The sequence below is a fragment of the Euprymna scolopes genome, chromosome 1, assembly GCF_053919585.1.
Source record: "Euprymna scolopes isolate OS-2025 chromosome 1, ASM5391958v1, whole genome shotgun sequence".
NCBI classification, from domain to species: Eukaryota; Metazoa; Mollusca; class Cephalopoda; order Sepiida; family Sepiolidae; genus Euprymna; species Euprymna scolopes.
In genome coordinates, this window is record NC_136482.1 from 2,321,456 (window position 1) to 2,342,945 (window position 21,490).

General features: G+C 34.5%; 1 protein-coding gene across 6 annotated transcripts in view; it reads right to left on the minus strand.

Moving 5' to 3' along the window:
* LOC145245887 (globin-like) overlaps positions 1–21,490 on the minus strand; it is a 420,901-nt gene that overhangs the window by 132,392 nt on the left and 267,019 nt on the right. For 2 of the 6 annotated variants that reach the window (XM_080109547.1, XM_080110300.1), the window contains exon 3: positions 6,997–7,070. The exons of the other annotated variants lie outside the window; for them this stretch is intronic. The gene's annotated coding sequence lies outside the window, so the exon portion shown is untranslated. The remainder of the gene's footprint in view (positions 1–6,996; positions 7,071–21,490) is intronic. 6 annotated transcript variants of the gene reach the window in all.

Consider the following 21,490-nt stretch of genomic DNA (forward strand, 5'->3'; position numbering starts at 1 on the left):
GTGTTTCAAGTGAGTAAGAGCAAAAGTAAAATACTTTTACTTCAAACAATTGATTGGTCGTTATCTTTCGGTTGACAATCATTGCATCTCATAAACGTTTATCCTTTAGTCAGTCTTGTTCTTACTAAGAAATCGCACAGTAGTAAAAATAAAAACGAAGCGCTCAAACTATTCGGTGCATACGTACTCTAATTTAGGGACGCACAAGAGATGTTTTTTTTTCAATTTGAAATTCCTATTTGAAATTTCCAATTATCTATTTCTTTTCTTATATTCGCCTGAAAAAAAAAAAAAAGAACTATAACGAAAATTGAACGTTTTTTTTGTGATATGCAGAAATATTCCGGCTGCCGGAATTATATTAACATGTTCAGTGGCGAGGCGATAATTAACTTATGACTGCTTTGTTCCAAACTGAAGAGACACTCCTTCTGTTTATATCCACCATCTTGAATCTGTCCGAAACAGAAGATTCAAAATGAAATTAGAGAAAAAAGAGCATTTCCAGATGTATTTTATGGATCAATGATTGCGTAAGATCCAAGGTGTTTCTTATTTATCCTATGGTGTATCTATCTATCTATCTCATTAATCAATCCATCCATCCATCTATCTATCTATCTATCTATCTATCTATCTATCTATCTATCTATCCATCTATCTATCTATCTATCCATCTATCTATCTATCTATCTATCTATCTATCTATCTATCTATCTATCTATCTATCTTCATTTCATATTAATCTACCAGTCCAGCTTTAACTTAAATACATTTTTTTGTTGTAACCAACTATTCTGACTAATGATAGAAAATAATTATACACCACGGCTTATATTATGGATGTTAAGTTAAAAAGAAAGTTCTTGCGGAATTTTTTATTTTGATTTCAAATGACATATTTTTAATAAGTTTTCGTTATAATATCTTTACTTTATATATTATTTTGAATCGTTTTAAAAAAAAGGTTTTTTTTTCGGACGTAACAAAAACGACCCGTTTCTCGACCGGATCGTGACTTGCGACGAAAAGTCGGCTCTTTACGACAACTAGTGACACTCAGTTCATTAGGTGGACGCCTACGAAGCTTCACGACAATTCCTGAAGCCAGAGTTACATCAAAAGAAGATAATGTAGACTGTTTGGTGGTCTGCGACCGGTCTCATCCATTGCAGTTTTTTGAATGCAGGCAAAACCATTACGGCTGAGGAGCACTGTTAACAGATGAATGAAATGCACCAGAAACAACAACACTCAGCATTAGTAAACAGAAAAGGTCCAATCCTCCTCTTCGACAATGCCGGACCGCACGTTGCTAACCCGACGTTGCCGATGATAAACGAATTGGACTACGAAACTCTGCCTCATCCGCAATACTTTCAAGACCTCTCGCCAACCGACTACGACTTTTTCAAGCATTTCGACAACTTTCTGCGTAAGAAATGTTTCAAAAACTTACAAATATCCAAAACGCCTTCAGCGACTTCATCGCCACCAGAACGCAAGATTGGAATAAATACACTTGTTTATTTTTCCGATAACAAAAGTGTTTTGATTCTTATGATGTTTATTTCTATCAATAAAATTTTGTTTGAGCCGAGATATGAATTTAAAAGTTAAAAACCGCCAGAATCTTTTTGACAAACTGATAATAATAGTTAAACAATATATTTTATAAACGTGAAAACAGAAATACAAAAAATAAAGTTAAAATAAACTTTTACATCAATTGGCGTCTCAAAAAAGATGGCGTCAATTTAAATTTACATTTGTTACCAAAAATAAATATGGCATCCATGTGAAAGTATTTCCAGAATGAAAAATTATTTTTCAAAATAAAATAAAATTATTCATAGTTTATGGATTAAAAGAACATGATAGTACAATCCATAAGGACTGGCTATTCAGAATAAAATATTGATTTTGTAAGAAGTAAACTGACTTTATTTTATTATATAGAAAGAAAAGAAATGGAAAAGATAAGAAGGTACATATAATTGTGTTATATAAATTGCTGGTTTTTAAAATTAGTTTCGTATAATATTATTACGTCCTGGAGATGAAAGAATAGTTGAGGATAAAATATTATTTTGTAATATATATATATATATATATATATATATATATATATATATATATATATATATATATATATATATATTAGCATGGGTGCCCGGCATTGTTCGGGTATTTGGAGATGTATGTTGAGCAAAAAAAAAAAAAAACAAAAAAACAAAAAAAACAAGTGGTCATTTTTTTAACTTTGACCCCTGTTATGACACCTTAACATTTATTGTTTTGGGCTCAAATTAAGTTATTAAGTTGGATCCATGTCCACGGAACCTATATCTAAAATTTCAAGTGTTAAGACCACAAATTGGCGGAGGAGTTTGGTAGAGTTCTCAAAGGTCAAATCGTTGAACTTTAACCCCTTAATCGCCAAATTTCTGGCCGAAAACCGATCACATCGATTTTCCCAAATCTCAGTACCCTGTATATCAAATTTCGAGTCTGCAGACTAAAACTTGACAGAGTTATTGCGTAGGGAAATGTAAACACACAGCCATACAGATACACACTCAGACAGACACTTTCACTTTTATAGATATACTAGCATGGGTGTCCGGCGTTGCCCGGGTATTTGGAGATGTATTTTGAGCAAAAAAAAGTGGTCAATTTTTTTAACTTTAACCCCTATTATGACACCTTCACATTTATTGTTTTGGGCTCAAATAAAGTTATTAAGTTAGATCCATGTCCAAAAAACCTATTTCTAAAATTTCAAGTGTTTAGACCCCAAATTGGCGAAGGAGTTTGGTAGAGTTCTAAAAGGTCAAATCGTTGAACTTTAACCCCATTAATAGCCAAATTGTTGGTCGAAAACCGATCACATCGATTTTCCCAAATCTCAGTACCCTGTATATCAAATTTCGAGTCTGTAGACTTTAAATTGACAGAGTTATTGCGTAGGGAAATGTACACACACAGACAAACAGATACGCAGATACACAGATACACGCACACAGACAGACACTTGCACCTTTATATATATATATATATATTGATATCATGAACTTAAAATCAATACTTTTTCAAAAGTATTCAAAAGCTCAGTACAATGTAGAGCTATTATAAATAAAATTATACAAAGCTTAGCGACAGTACACTATCTAGTTTCGAGGACCGTATTAACGTCGAAACATTAGTTGATACACGTATACTTCTAACACAAACACACACACAGATATATATATATATGTGTGTGTGTGTGTATGTGTGTATAACTATATAATCTAATTTCACAACAATTAATCTCACATCGAAGAAAGTTGCTAATTTTTACATACGGTTTTATGATAGCACATGCGATACTCTGTCGATTTTAGCCGCCATACCTGGGTGAAAACATAAATTGAATTGTAGACATGAAAATATTTTTTCTCCACTCAAACAGGAAACACGAAATCAATAGACAAAATAGTTTTCTTAAAAGTTTTTCCACAAAATTTGAAAAGCTCAAAATTATTCTGGGTTCACATTTGTAATTTATCATTTTGTTTTTGTTTGTGTTCACGCTTGATTTCGAACCAATGGGTCTAAATTGTTAACGCATACGCACACATGCTAAATCTCTCCTCCGGGATCTGAAACTTAAGGCTGCTCTTTGCATAACAATTTGTAGTCGCCACGGGGTTTGCGTGATAAATTATTTTTCTAGCTTGCAATTGGGTAGTTATTTTGACTCCATGATCACTGACTATGTCTATTCTGAATTATAGGCATTTTCGTAACTCAGTTTATAACTTGTCCATTTTATTTTAATATTATATTTGTATCGTTAATGTCTTCTATTATAATAAAATCACTTTGTGTGTGGATGTGGGTGTGTGTGTGTTTGGGTGTGAGCTCCTGACTTATAAGTTCAAAAACGGCTGCGCCTATCTTTCGCAAATTTCACACAAAGCTAATTCATATGTCTGGCAGTGTTCTTAGATATGTTTTGTACAGAAATTCATCCGATAAGTATCGAAAATAAAAGAATGCTATCTTAAAAATAGTCTTCTTTTCTTATAGATAAAACGAAGAATTTTTACAGGGGAATAGTTTACGTTACACCGACCAAGGGAGATAATAAAATCTCAGCAAATCATTTCTTCTTAAAAAAAAAGGTAGAGTTATTATTATCTGGAGATACAGCTCAGTGGTAGAGCATTCTGTCACAGATCGAATGATCACCTGTTCAAACCCAGTTGTACCTCACCAATTTGTTTTAATTTTTTTTTTATTAATGAGTTCAGTTTACGATAAAAGAAGAGGTAACATTTAAAATTACCGCAAATCATTTCTTCGTTGGCATATTTTAAAACAAAAATTAATTAAAAGTGACCTTTTCATGCCCTTCATTGTCAAGTCAAAATATCAGCTGCTATGATATTGTAAAGAAACACTGACGGAACTTGATGAACGACATTATTATTATTATTTTTTTATTTATTATTTTTTTGAAAATCAATTCACTGGGCAAATTATTCCTCGTAATATATAATATTCAATAGAAGATTGATTCTATAATAATACATACGCAATCTGCATAAATTAAAATATCATATTTAAGCGTATTGTACGACCGGGTGTCCAGCTCGTACTGTATAATTTAGCAATAGTTTAAAACCATTTTTCTATCTTCCGTTTTCAATTTAAGAAAAACGAAGAACTTTTATTAAGTAATCAAAACAAACTTTAAGGAAGGAAAAATACTATATAAATAAAAATACAAACGCTAAGAAATTACTCGCCCCTCCACAGTCTTCAAGTAGAATGCACGAAAAATATGATTTTCTTTGGACACATATAAGGCTTTTTCGTTTTTATTTTTCTAGAATCCATTATTTTCTAAAATCGTAAATTGTTTTGTATTGTACTTGATTTTTTATTAATTTCTCAACATTTTAATTTTCATCAGCTTTGAAGCATTACATCTACGATTTTTCTTTTTCTTTATTTTTCTTGAACAAGCATCTATTTTTTATAATGTGAATAGCTGAAACCAAATTCGTCGTAAGAAAAGAATAAAGAGAGGAGGATTATCTTTCTTTTCGATTTTCGAAGGAAGAATAAAAGTAGATACTTAATACCTATATTTTATGTTTGTATTTATGTTATGGTGATAATTAATACGGCGTTTAAATCTCTATTAAATAGCTGCTTATCTACAGGTTATACCTACATTTGATAATACATCTATGTTGAAAAGAACTCTTGGTCATAGTGTATATCTATACTTAAAACTATATTTTTAAGGAGATATTCCTTACTTATTTCTCTCCCTTTTATCGGCTAAAGTATGCAATGTTCTTGTATGAAAACTTAATCTAAAACCTAATTTCACTTTGAATCATGCTATAATATTTATCTTAATATTATACCAATGTATTCATTGATAATTTTTAACATATTTCATTTCTCCTTTAAATTTAACAGATGACAATTTGTTCCCATCACGTGTCTTGTATTTTCCCCTATCCTTTCCATTTATAACGAGAAGGAAACTGTATTATAATCTAATTCTTTAAAGGGTGAGTGTAATTTTTCAGTAGATATACTTACTCAATTAATCCTAACTATTCTATGCAGGGACGCAGAATTGCATGGTTTAGAGCAAAATCATGGGACTAACCCTCTCTTTACTAATAGATCTTCTCAGGTCATTTGACTAGGAGAAGGAAAACACTGCTGTCAAACCTATGCTACTGACCTCAAACTTCTTGGAACCAATTTAACGGGGAAGGAAGGTCTACTTAGTCCTGGCCGCCACCTCCCTATTGCTAGAGCAATAAACGCTGTTCTCCACCACCACTTCATTGCCCTCTAAAGAGGGCATCTTGCGCGTGCTTGATTGCCACATACGGTTAGACTGGATCAGCAGTTTATTTGGCTGCTGTATTGCGACTTACGGTATAGGATCCTTAACTCTTTAATAGCGCTTAGAGTAACTATTTCATCATTAGTTGTCAGGACGATTGCAGTGCGATGTCATGCATGGAAAGGGACCCTACACCCATCTCTGGTGAGCTTTTCCGAGATCACAATCTTGCGATGATCAGAGTCGGCGGATGGTCTACTTGTGTTGCATGTTTGGCATTAATCACATCCACTTTGTTCAATACATCTCACCCTAGAGCTAGAACTATTAAATAAAATGAGAGATCAAACAAAAAATACGATCAAACCAGACGCAAACTCAAACTAAACCATTTCCCCTCCTCTTTTGATGCTTGCATTTACAAATATCCTCGGACTAAGAACTAACTTGGACGATGTAGAATCATTTGTAGTCGTAAACTCCCTGGATATCATAGTGCTAAGTGAAACTTACCTACACACCTCCATCCCTTATAACCACTTTAATATCTCTGGTTATCTTCTTCTTTGCTGTAAGGACTCAGGTATGCATGGATTTGGAATCAATATTCGAAAAACCTTGATTAGAGGCATTCACGTGCTCTAGACTGAACCTGCAACAGAGCGTTAGATACTTATATTTCCTCTACCGTTCTTTCTCAACCCAGGACTCAAATAGCATAGATTGAACGCTATCCCAAAAATATTAGCGCCGAAGTATATGTATTTGGTGACTTTAATGTCCACCTCAGTAATTTAGTGATTTATCTAGTTACACAGACACAGCCCAAATCATCACACATAGCTTTTCTGCATCCCATCCCTTGTCACAGACAATAACATTCCCGACCCGTCTCAGATCGACAGTATCAGCAAGCCCCAATTTTAGATCTAGTTCTGACCACAGCCCCCGAAAATTGTGTAAAAAATGCCCATAACTCACTCAAATCCTTATACGCTAGTATTATAAATAAAACTGAACTTTTCTTGAGATGAGTATAAAAATGACTATCTGTTCTCCGTGAAGCGATATATTTTGAAAGTATACAAATTGATGTAAATAGCACCGAGGAATCTCTAGTTTCAAAATATTACCTTAGGTTTAAATCAGACCTTCGCCATTAAGTCAGACGTTCGCCACTTTATCAAATGATGCTGAAGGAACTTACCTGAAAGAAAAAAATAGTTTCATAAACATAAGTAAACAAACTAAAAAATGAACAAATTAAAAATCTTGCAAAAATTTAACAGACATGAAAATTAAAAAAAAAACATTTCACTGCTCTACTGCTATTATTCATCTGGGTTTCACTTATCTTGGATTGTATTTGTTTCCCTATTTGCACTGTATTTTTCGTGCAGACACATGTTTATAATAAAGAAGTTAAAAAAATTAATTGTTGTTTTAGAAGACAAGCTAAAATTAACATTGTCAAGAATTCGACAAACTGTAACTCTCTTTGACGCTGCGTTTATTAAATCGCATTCAAATCAATAACAACAGTTTCTACAATACATATATATTTAAAATTGATGGATTTCAAAAATGATATCTGTACATGAGGACACTTTAGAAGAAAATATAACATTCTATTTTAAACTTGGTAAAAATGCCACAGAAACGCATGGAATGCTTCAGACTGCTTTTAGACAACGTTGTGTGAATCGAACATCAATTTCTGGGTGACATAAGAGATTCAAGGAAGGCAGAGAGTCTGTGAGAGTTGATGAGAAGTGTATAATGAAGTCAGAACACCAAAGTTGATTGACCAAATAAAGAATTTCATGGATAAGGACCGTCGTGAATCTATAGAAACAATAAGTGTACAATTTTATGTCAGTGTGGGAACTGTACACACAATTATTCGTGAGGAACCGGAAATGCGGAAGATTTGCGCGAATGCGTTAGTCAGCAAATCCATTTTTGTCAAATACCAAGATGGGCATCGAGACACTTTCTCATCCTTCCTATTGTCCAGACCTTGCTCCCTGTGACTTTTGGTTATTCCCCAAGTTCAATAAAAACCTTAGTGGTTGTCGTTATGAGACAACTAAGGAAATGAAAGAGGCTGTGATGAGGGTTATTGACACGCTACAAAAGAGTACTTCCATGGAGTCTTCTTGAAGCTGTTGGAACGGTACAAGTGCATTGCAGCCAGAGGAGATATCTTCGAATTGGACTAGAGTTTAATGTGCTATCAATAAAAGTGCATATACGAAAACAGTCTGAAAACTTATTGAAATCACCTCGTATATGCTTGTACGTAGATAGATAACGAGAAAGGCAGAAAGAGTTAGAGAGAGTGACGAATGTGATATATACATCATTTACTATGAAAAGGGAAAAATAACACGCATTGGATAGTGACAAAACAATAGTTGAATATGAGATGAAACATTTAGTGAGTTCATTGCAAATTACGATTAATGAAATCAGTTACATGAATGACGTTTCAAACGTAACTCGATCCCCAAAGTAAGTAATATTTTAGCATGCACTTTTTTATGTAAATATATAAAATATAATATATATTTGTGATGTAGAAACGATAACAGCATTAGTATAATACTATATAGAAAGGTGATTGGTATGGATGGTTTAACATTTGTACACGTGGCTAATATATAAGGAGAGCGGGAGAAAAATAAATCATGGAATGTAAGTGATTATGGTCTTCCGTAAGTAAAATGAGATCATATTTTCACAAATAACGTTTGTCTTAATTTCGAAACATACTTGAACTTTGTGTAAATCGAGTCTCGGTGATCCGGTTTCAAGTCCACCCAAGACTTTCCCCGAGCGACTGTAAATGATATCATATATTTGCCCCGAGAGAATGAAACACTAACATTAATTAATCATTAAAACAAAAAGAAACAAAACATGAAACACGTGGAAATGATATGCGAACTTCAACTTATTTGTTTATTAAGAATTGTTAGGAATTTTTTCGTTCTTATCTATAATCACATTTCAAATTTAAATAATAAAAACAAACAAAGCAATATCTCTTATATAAAGCTGAACGTCTGTGTGTGTGTGTGTGTATGTGTGTATGTGTGTGTGTCTGGTCACGAATAGGCTCCTATATGGTTGACTATTAAAAAGAAAGATTACATATAATGATAGAAGATGTATCGAGGATCAGGAATGGGTACGTTTGATGTTGCAGAACAGTGGTTCATAAAAATTGTGGGGTCGGCGTTCGCGCTTGGCCCACAATTTATGGAAAAAAAAAAATGAAAAAAAAAAGTTTACAAGGGTTTTTGATATAGATGTACATAAGAATACTTTAATAAGTATGTTTCCACTTAAATAGGGATGGTATAATAAAATTGTGGGGTATGCCTTCGCGCCTGTATTCCATGGAAGTATGGCACACACTTTAACAAAGACTTTTCATATCTATTTGCGTATGTATACTTTGGTAATTATGTTTCAGTTTGAAGAAATATGGTATAATAAAATTATTGAGTGTTCGTTCGCGCCTGACATCCTTAGAATGCAAATATGTCACAAAGTTTTACAAGGTTTTTTAAAAGGGGTAAGGGTCCACAATAACACCTTTTTTTTAATTTTTTTTTTATTACGTTTTCAGCCCAAACAAGGCACATTGCCACTTTGGTGTAGGGGGCTACTATCAGGGGAAACATCTACTGGGGTACTATGTAGGGATTAGGGCAGCGAGATGTTGGTTCACGTTGCACTTGAACTTATGCATGTCAGTACAGTTGGGGAAGCAGTGACCTGGAATGGAATTCCAAAGTCTAGCAGTTCTGGGGAAGAAACTACTGGAGTAGAAAGATCTTTTACATCTAGGGATCTCTACAGTGTGGGGGTGGGATTTTGCAGCTTGTCGGGTCTGTCGAGGGTGTTCACGTCGTGGGGGCACAAGTGCGTGCAGTTCTTCAGAGCATTCACCATTATAATACTTGTAGAACAGGCAGAGGGATGCAACGTTTCGACGATGGGACAGAGGCTGAAGTTTAGATGCCAGTTTAGGGCCTATCAGATTTGCGACTCTCTTTTGAACCCTGTCAAGGAGCGAGAGACTAGTAGCCGATGCACCGGCCCAAATATGACATCAATACTCCATACATGGGCGAATAGTGGCCTTATAGAGGTACAGGATACTTTCGGGTGTTAGAAGTTTTCTAGCACGGTAGAGAGAGCCCACCTTCCTTGCAGCGGCCCTGGCAATGCCCTCGATGTAATTGTTCCAACTCATGTTTCCTGTGAACGTTAGGCCAAGGAGCTTGAGAGACGTACTCTCAGATAAAGAGTCGTTGGCCATTGCTATAGGTGGTAGAGAAGGTTTCTGGTAATTATTGAATGAAACCAGTTTTGTCTTGGTGGCATTGAACGTTACCATCCATTTTTGTCCCCATTCCACTACTGATTGGAGGTCATCCTCTAGTGTTTCTGCCATTACTTTAGATATATGTTCATTTGTTTTCCTGTCGTGCCTGCTATAGAGTGTGGTGTCATCAGCATATATACCCATCTCAGAGGCAATTTTGTCGGGGAGGTCATTTATGAATATCAGGAACAGCAGAGGTCCAAGGATAGATCCCTGGGGCACTCCCGCATTTATATCATATTGTTTAGATGTACAACCGTCGAGGACAACCTGGATTTTTCTCTTATATAAGAAGGATTTTATTATGTTAAGTATTCTACCAGTGATACCGTAAGATCTAATCTTCCTGAGGAGACCCTCATACCATACCCTGTCAAAAGCCTTAGATATATGTAGAGCTACCGCTCTGCCCTCTCCCGCTTTGTCCAGTGAATGGTATATGCGTTCAGAGATTACAGTGAGGATGTCTGCCGTGGAACGGGCTTGTCTAAATCCATATTGATGGTCGGTCAGAAGTTTAGCATCTGTAAGGTGCTGGACTAGAGCATTGTTAATTAAGGTCTCAAATATTTTGGCAAAAAGTGGGAGGAGGCTAATAGGGCGATAATTTAATGGGTCAGTTCTTTCGCCAGAATTCTTGAATACTGGTACTACAGAAGCAGTTTTCCAACAGCTCGGAAAGCAAGATTCATTAAGGCATTTGTTGTATAGTTTGGAGAGAAGTGGAGCTACTTCGGCTGAGCACTTTTTTAATAGCACAGCTGGGACCTTAACTTTAATCTTAATTCAGTTAGCTTTTATTTATTTTTTTGAGTTGAATCATTTATAAATTCACCTCATAAATTCACGTTCTTATTAAAGTGAAAGCCAAAAAGAAAAAGTCGAAACTTTAGACAATTCTCGACACAAATTTTGTATAACTCTGTTTTTTTCCTTCTCCACTTGCACGTGGCACTCTTTCAAAAATAGATAAATGGATATATAATAAAAATAAGAACATTACTTGTTATCGTAGCGTAATACTACACCGTTCAATACTGTAAAACTGAAACGAAGCTGTTCTGCTTGAAAAGGGCGCCATTTTCTTCTTATTCATATTTATATCGATTCTTTGCTTTAAAAAACTAGAGTAATTACGTGTTTATTTCTTTAATATATCATTTTACTGTTTCGGATTATTTTGCTAAAGTAAGTAAAGCTTCATTATTTTCCAAAACTGTTTTTGTTTCTTTGTTTTTCGATATTTCGTCGATATTATTTAGTAAGAGTGTTTAGCAGAAAAGCCAACAAACGACTACACGAAAAAATAAATATACAAGAAATAAAAGTTCAGTTCAAGTTTTTTTTTTGTTTTGAAATAGTTTTTTAATGCTCTTTACTTGAAATAATTTCAGCGAACCGAAATTAAAACGAAATTTGAGGCGATAACTAATTAAATGAATTTTTATATAAACTACAAATGCCATAACCGAATATTCCTCAAGCACAAAAATAACGGAAACATTAAAATAATTTTATAAATATTCCTTACGTTGATGAAACTCTCTTAAATTGTTAACACAGAATGCTCGGGTTCCCCTCCTTCAAATTGAAAACGGGACTCTCCATTTAGAAGTCGCTGCCATTTTGATTTTTTTAACCGGTTTGTAAATGAGAAAAACATTTGACAAACTACTTAAAAATACAAATCAATGAACTTTTCTACCATAAAAGTAACTTTTATTGACTATGGTAACATTTATTTATTGTATATTTATATTATTATATATATATAACATTTTCTCTTTGTAAGGAAACATCATTTTGTTGGTCACTCTTGGCTACGAGTGGAAACAAAGTTGATATAAAAAATATATTTTCGCGAAAATTATCTTTACTTTCATCATATTTTGCTTATGGTAAAATTTTTTTAGTATCAAAACCTATCTCTTTACAACCCCCTACTATTCATAACCTATCATATTTTCATCAATCACAGTCCATTTTCTGTGGGCTGTTTTTAACCCAGTCAACGATATATATATATATATATATATATATATATATATATATATATATATATATATATATATATATATATATATATATATATATATATATATATATAAACACATATATATATATACACAAATGTATATATATATATATATATATATATATATATATATATATATATATATATGCATATATAAATAAAGTAAACTTACAAAATAATTTTTTATGGAAAGATAGGGCTAACCTTTCTGGATAGATGAAGCTCTACCCGATTAAGAGGAGCAATTATCAGAAGATAATTAAAGTTACATTAGAGCTTCATTATATTATCATATCAATAAGGATGAGGGTTAGTAAAATAAGTAGAAAGCAATTCATGGGGAAAACATCTTTAGGCCATGGAATAAAATATATTGACGGCTATGCTAAGTTTTCTATTTTTAGTGCATATCACTTTATTGCAAGTGTCTAAAAATGTATATTTTCGGTAATAAAACAATATCTTAACTTCATATTGTTATTTATATGAAATAAAGAATATATCCAGTAACAATATTAACCAAAACCAATAACGAATTTCACATTATTTTATTAACGGAAATATTTATTTATCAACATAACTGCCATGCTCCAAAATCCTCTTGTCAACTGATAATGTCAATCGGCGGATTTGAGATGATGTGATCTTAAAGGAAACTTCCAGAATTTCCCTCCAAAGTTCATCCTTCGACTAAAATTGAACACCTGCGTCATAAACTTTCATCCTTATTATTGAATAGAGCTGCTCCATTGGGTTTATATCTGGAGAACAAGGTGGCCATGTCGTCAAATTTTCTCCATTTATACCTAATGGCTTACGGTAGGATGTCGTAGTCTTGGCTAGTGGGATGGCGCATTTTCGTGTATAAAAGTCAATATGCCGTGACGCGCCAATGCAAGGTGACAAATGCTCATTTAAAAATGAAATATAAGGCTGGCTGTCACTCGAAATGGTCCAATTAGTTCGTCGCAGATTATTCCAGCACAAAACATAATACCTTAAGGGGTAAAGAAATCTAAGAAGACTCCAAATTTTGGCCCACCCATCTGGTCCATCTAGGGTTGCTCTGGGCTCATCGGTGAAAAGAACATTATCAAAGCTGGTTTTCATGTATTTTTGGCCCAAGCCAAACGTTTTTCCTTACGAGTTTGGTTTAAAACAGGTCCTGCTATGGGCTTAAAGGTTTTTGCAATTTCATTTAAGACATTGCAACCTATCTTTCTGGACAAGGAAGGTATTCCAGTCTTGTCAAATATAGCAGCACCGATGCTGCCCAGCTGCTTGATAAGTTGACGGCGAAGTTTTCTAATATCACGAGCAGCAACTGACTTTCTTGTGTTTTTGTCCTTCCTTGATTTGATGTTTGTTTTCTTCAACGAATGAAAACGATGTTCGATCTCTTCCAAGCTGCTTGGCTAGATATACGAGAGATAGACCTTCTGCGAGGCCTGCAACAACTCGTTCCTTTTCACTAGCTGTCAATCGACACTTTCCAGGCATTTTGGGAGACCTGCAATAAAGTGGTACACACTTAAAATTACCAACAAAATAGAAAAATTAGCATAATTTCAAAATATTTGTTAAAATTCCACAAAAATCAGGAAATAAAGCACATTGTTATGCTCCTTCAATGTACCAAATTTCAGTTCTCCGTTTTCGTTGCAATTTCAAAATTAAAGAATATTTACCTGCAATAAAGCGATACACAGGTTTATATATATATATATTATATATATATATAAATATATATATATATATATATATATATATATATATATATATATATATATATATATATATAGGGTATAGAGGGCTCTGGGTAGAGGTAGTACCTTTGAATCTCTGGCTGCTGCACCCAATAGGGTGGGCAGAAATCACTGGTCCTCACTCATCTTCTAAATCTCTCACTTGCTAGCTCTAAGAGCTATACCCAGGGTACTGGTCTCAGAAGGAATGCCAAACCTTGTGAGGGGACGGTGTTGGTGCAGCACCGCTAAGTAATGTGTCCACTAGACTGAACTAACAGTTAAAGTCAAGGACCAAGAAATAGCTGATATGGTGCCCAGCTGCACAGAAAGCTTACCAAGGTGGATCAGACAATTTAGTGTTGGCTCCCAACTGATCTAGGAGATGGAACAATCTTACAAGAAAATCCTTCGATCGTTTTATCATCTGACGTGTGGCACAGTGTGCACCTGTACAGACCATGTTAATCCGATGGGGAGAGTGTGCTTTGTTCAGCACAAGCAATGACCACTTAAAACAAATCAAAGTGCCGGTTGTGCAGTGAACCATTTTCACTCATTAAAGCCTAAGGTTTGGTACATCGATATGTGCTTTTTTTTTTTAACTAATAATGAATTAATAAAACCCTGTGGCGATGATGGGATTGTGACGGGAACAGGTGAAGGATGTCACTGGTAGTTCCTAGCATTAACATTACACATAGGTGGTGAAAGGTAGATGGCCGTTTTTCGCAACACCCGCAAGTAATTGTGTGACTCGTGTCTTACTTTCATAATAAAGCAGTCCTTTATAGGATGGCACTGCTTTCCTCTTCATGGGGAGGGATCTATAAAAGGTGACCTAAAAATTGTTTACTTGCTCATGTCCCTGTCATCAGGTGCAGATGTCTGGACATCCAACATTTGCACCCAAATCAAGAATAGAAACAAAATACATGGAAAAAATATATGCATTGCGATTTGGAATGTAAGAACACTCCAGGATAACAAAAAGAACCCTGAACGAAAAACAGCTATCATAGTATATGTGTTAAGGCATCATAGAATTTTAGTTGCAACTCTTTCTGAAACTAGGTTTGCTGATACAGGACAGCTAGAGGAAGTTGAAGGCGGATACACTTTTTATTGGATTGGAAAACCAAGTTCTGAGAAATATGAATCAGGGGTTGGTTTTACCACCAGGAATGATATTGGCAAAAATCTTGAGTCCCTGCCTATTGGTATAAATGACAGACTTATGTCCTTGCACGTTGCAGTTGGAAAAGAAAATATGCCACATTTTTGAGTTGCTATGCACCTACACTTAATTCATCTGATGAGCTGAAAGAGAGGTTTTACTCCTCTTTACGTGAACAGATTAACCAGATTAACAAGGTCTGTATACAGGATAAGCTGTCTTGGGTGACTTCAATGCTCGTGTGGGTAATGATACACAATTTTGGAGAAACGTCATTGGTTCACATGGAATTGGGAAAGTCAACTCAAATGGTGTTCTCTTATTGTCTCTTTGCAGTGAATTCGATCTTTTGCTCTTTTGCTCACTAATACAGTGTTTCAGCTGCCTAATTGCAAGAAAGCCAGTTGGAAAATTCCCCGGTCTAATCATTATTATCTCATTGATTATTTCATTGTACGTCGTTCTGATAGACAAGATATAAATGTTACGCGCTCTTGCAGCATCGGTGAATGTTGATCAGACCATAAATTGATCTGCTCCCGCAGGATGAAAACCAAGCGCCCTGTTCGAAACCAACGCAATTCTTCCATCAAGGAGATAATGCACTCATTTCAAAAGGCTACTGATGAAAAGCTGTCCTCCGTTGTATGTGGGAATGACATTGAGGCATCTTGGAGAGAGTTTAAAACTGCAAGGTATGACTGCCTTAGGATATATTCTAAGGGAAAAACCAAGATTGTTTGATGAAAATGATCCCTCTGCTCAATAACATGCATCAAACCCATCAAGTATGGATTGATGACAAAAATTATTCAGTGAAACATAAGGCTTTCAGAATGGCCAAACGGTTGGCACAATCTCGGCTCCAGAAAATGAAACAAAACTGGTGGGAGCAGAAGCTAGGGCCTTACAAGATGTGGCGGAAAGGTGTGATTTTAAATCATTCTACCAAAACCTTAAGGAAATGTTTGGTCCCATTTTAAGGGAGGCATCTCCAATATTCTCGTCGGATGGCATTCTCTTCACTGATAAGAAAGAAATTACTAAGCGCTGGGCTTTACACTTTTCAAATATTTTAAACAGAGAATCGACAGTGGATCGAGAAGTGATTGATGATATTCATCAGAGGCCAATCATCGAGGCGTTTGTGATAGTCCATCCATGTCGGAGATTGAATGGGCTGTAAAACAACTTTCAAATGAGAATTAAAAGTGAAAACTAAAATATACGACAAGTTAAAATATATGGAGTCGATGAAAAGTCGATTAAATTCGAGTATTAAAAACAGCAAGTTCGTGAACACCGTTAACAACGTCCGAACAATACAAACTACGCAAGACATTTTAGAACGTTACAGCTTTTCTCGAATGCGATATTATTTATAGCGAGTTGAAGAGTTCTAATATATGACGCTTCAAAACTTTTTTTATTTTTTAATATTATTTTCCTGTTGTATAATTTTTATGTTGTCAACGAGGACCTTTCTAAGATTGGAGATCAAATGTTTATATATAGCACTAGTATCATTTAGATGCATGGTTATACGCCGGGACAACGTCGTCGTCGTATGCCCAATGCATGTATTATTTTCGGAGTTACATTCTCCCATAGAGCATTTGAATTTATACAGTACATTGGTTTGTTCCAACATTTTTATAGCCGGTGAGGAGTTGTTTCTAACCATTCTAAACTTCTTGTAGTAGATAATAAATTTAATTTCAGAATTGCTGTCAAAAGTCGTCAAGTATCTACGTATGACATTTTTAATTGCGATTTCTTCGATTTTGAAGTTTGGTGTCATTTGATTTTGATAAAATATATTAATTGGGTTTGCATTGCAGTGTTGGCTAATATTATTATTAGGGTTTTCAAGGGATTGTTGTATTTTTCATCATTTATCTGTTCATCAACAATGTAATTAGGAAAATGATTGTTGATGAGTAATTGTTTAATGTCTTTTTATTTCAATTAATAATGCTTTTATGTATGTATGTATATATATATATTAATGTATATATATATATATATATTCATGTATATATATAAATATATATATATATACATAGATACATATATATGCATATATATATGTATTATTATTATTATTATTATTATTATTATTATTATTATTATAATAATATACGACACACGTTGTCACAGCGGTTCTCGTCAGATCACCGCAGTTAAGTAACATTGAGCCTGGCCAGTACCAGATGGGCGACCATTTAGGAAAGCTAGGTGCCGTATGTCCCACGCCGAGTCGTAGAAATTTCTAGGTTGGTATCTGGGGACGCATTAATTTACTGAGAGAGATGCACACCCAGTCTTCGTTAAGACAGGAATCTAAGAGAAGATTACTCTGATGTAAAAACCTGCGGTTTACTGTATACGCTGTCTTGTGGCATTCATCTCTATCGACAATGGCTAAAAAGCCTTCACCACTATAAAACAATCATCTGTTTGGATTTCTGAAGAACAATTGTTGTGGCAAAAACTCACACGACGACATCGACGCGACGGTCCATCACACACACACACACACACACACACACACACACACACACACACACACACACACACACACACACACACACACACACACTGCTTTTCCCGTTAGGGATCCCCCCGCCTTTTTTTTTTCTATTCAAAAAATGCTACATTGCCTAAAGTGTGTTTATTCATAAAGTCTGAAGAAATGCTGGTTTTTGAACATTTTCAAACTATATAATGCTTGAAATTGTCGAACTAGACATCGAAACAATTGTAACGTAAAATGAAATACACTTTTTGTTACCATCAACACCTTGTCTTGAAGTCTCGATTTTGCATACATGGTATATATATATATATATATATATATATATATATATATATAGTAATTTATAAAATATATATGGCGATTAAGCTACACTGAATATTCGGCGTTTCATCCACTCTAGAATTCCTCCGGCTTATGCAGGATATATATATATATATATATATATATATATATATATATATATATATATATATATATATATCTCCAAAACTCAATGAATTCATGAACAGTTAGTTAAACAGAAAACAAGATCGTAAACTTCTATATAATAAAATAAAGTTATTCTGCGTATTTTTATAATCGATAGCTTTTATCCCAAAAAATCAATATTTGAATTTGTTTTTATTTCCAAATTTAGTCAGCCCTGGAACTAAGGCATATGTCAACATGTATTTTGTCTTATTAAAGTATCTACGATAAGTGTCTTAAAGCAAACACACAAATAAACATACTTCATCTAGTAAAAAGTTAAGCAGTCGACAGTAGTTGAAGTTGACGCAAACGCTCCCTTTTCATTAGCCACTTCACCAAAATATAGAGAAAACGCGTTTTGTTTTTCTCCAGGATTACTTCACTAACTTTTAATACCAAGAACATTTGTTTTAGTCTTTGGTGTAATTCGTGTGAGGATTGAATCCTCGACATTAGTGAACTCTCTAACCATCATCCGAAATGGGTCGATTTAATAGAGCCTAAATTCTATTTCTCGCTATTAGCCCTTAGGATTGGGTTGAGTACATTATGTTTCGAGTCTTATGTATGTCATTTAAGCCCTTACAACGGTAATAGAGGATTATTTCCCTAAAATTAGTTAAATTATAAAATATGAACAATAGGCGACATTGTTGCCTCAAGCGTAAACGATACGTTAAATGGCTTTGCAATATCCTTTGAATTTATTCAATGTCTAAATTATTATTCAGTAATAATAGAGACTATAATATTGCTTCTTTGAATTAGGCACCGGGTCAATGGCGGTGCGTTCAGTTTATGTAGTTGAACGCACACGGGGTGCAATAGCGAATAATAACATCGACTTAACCGAGTTCAAAATCAGCCATTTTTATTTTGTTTTTATAAAGACCTTGCTATCATAGGAATTATCCGGGCGGTTTTAGAAAAGAAACATGTAATCCAGTTCGGGGTAAAATTAAATATAAGTGACTAAAGTTTTCCAGGTAAAGATTATTGACACTAAACCTTTGCAAATAAAGATAAACACCCTAAAAACACAGATTGTGGCTGATCATTTATCGAGTCAGCTGTAATTATCTATTGAAAATAAAACAAAGAAAAACAATCGACTTTTAAAAAAATCATTTCATCTTTTCAATATTTTATAAAAACTCTATTGGTCTCTAAATTTTGTTTGGTTGTTTGTCTAAATGCACATGACATCATGAATGAAAGAAGTTTGATTAAACAGTGTTGGAAGACACCGGATAAATTAGTTTTGACATCAGAAAAAGATGACATCAGAAAAAGATGACATCAGAAAAAGATGACATCACAAATTAATAAATGCACGCGCGTATTAGCAGACAATGAAGGAGGAAGGAACCAAAGTCTAAATTTACGTCCTTACAATTAAATACAGTGAACTACTTTCGCTGAATTGTAGTCTGTATGACGGTCATCACCTGTGAAAATGTACGCAAACACATCGCTATATATCGCATTTCCTTTAACATGTAAAACTTGAATGTCTACTAGACATTGCCCTTGATTGTCTACTATCAGGGACAAAAGCTAAAGGAGTACTATGTGGAGAGTTGGGCAGCAAGATGTCGGTTCACGTTACACTTGAGCTTCTGCATGTCAGTATAGTTGGGTAAGCAGGAACTCGGAAGAGAATTCCAAAGTCTAGCAGTTCTGGGGAAGAAACAACTGTGAAGGAGTGTGACTTTGCTGCTTGTCGGGTTTGTCGGGGGTATTTACGTCGAAGGGATACAAGTGCTTGCAGTTCGTCAGAGCATTCACAATTAAAGTACTTGTAGAACAGGCAGACGGATACTACATTTCGTCGATGGGACAGAGGCTGAAGCTTAGATGACAGTTCAGGACCTATCAGGTGGCGACTCTCTTTTGAACCTTCCCTAGGAGTGAGAGACTAGTAGCAGATGCACCAGCCCAAATATGACAACAATACTCCATACATGGGCGAATGGTGGCCTTATAGAGGTACAGTATACCTTCGGGCGTTAATAGCTTTCTAGCACGGTAGAGAGAACCTACCTATTTCGCAGCGGTCCTGGTAATGCTCTCAATGTAATTGTTCCAACTCCTGTTTCCTGTGAACGTTAGGCCACGGAGTTTAAAAGGACAATTTGGAATGAGAATACTTTTCAGTACAAGTAAACTCTGACTACATAATCAAAATAACATAGTATTTATAGCCCAAATAAGGTCCACTAAGTATGGTTACACTGCACTGGCCTATACGAGGAATGGTGCACATTCTCAACGTCATGTGACTTAAAGTAACCGAACTGAACGTGATACTCTACGAGATGAGATGAAATCTTGTTCTGGAATTCGATTAAACTGCAAGAAGATTTATTATAATTTAGTTAACTGATCATTTAGTCAATGGAAATTAATATTGATCACTTTTTGTTTTTTACTAATTCAACATTTGAAAAGTAAAGGAACATTTAATGGAACATGCTAATATCTATGTATCTCATATAGAAATCAATATTAGCAGCAAAAGGGACCCCTTTACTTCTGAGACTTTGGTTAAAGTAAAATGAAGCACACACGTACACACATATGTATACTATATGACTGCAGGAACATTTTTAATGTTCGCCAATAATATTTTCGAAATATATGTGATGCGTTTATTTTAAAAGTTGGAATAGGATATCAATATTAAAGTAACCATTTTGACAATAGATATTTCATTTTTATGATGCTCTGTGAGGATTTCAGATTTAATATTCAGACAGTTGATATAAGATCATAAAAATGGTATATTTTTGTAGTGAATAATGCAGCACATTTCTTAAAATCTGGAGTGAAAATACCGCGTGCATGTAAAACTGTTTTTTTTTAAAATTATCTTCTACCATAGATATCACGATGTGTTTTTAGTCTTACATTAGCATCGTAATCTACCGATTTCACAACAGCTTAAAGAAAGCGCACACCCAGCATGAAGAGAATTATTGACGGATCAGTGGTAAGCAGAATGACCTCGGCGAATTAGCGGAAGTAAAAAGTATCACATGAATTTTTTTTTCAGTCCCACAAAATATGCTTGTCCCGCAGAAATCCCAGATAAGTATAATATGAAGTCGTATATTAAAGTTGTCTCTTATTTATCTCTCTCTCTCTCTTTTCTCGCTCTCTTTCTTTCTCTTTCCCTCCCTCTCTTTCTCTTTTCTCTCTCTCTTTTCTCCCTCTCTCTTTCTCTTTCTCACTTACATAACTCACATTCTAAATGCTCCT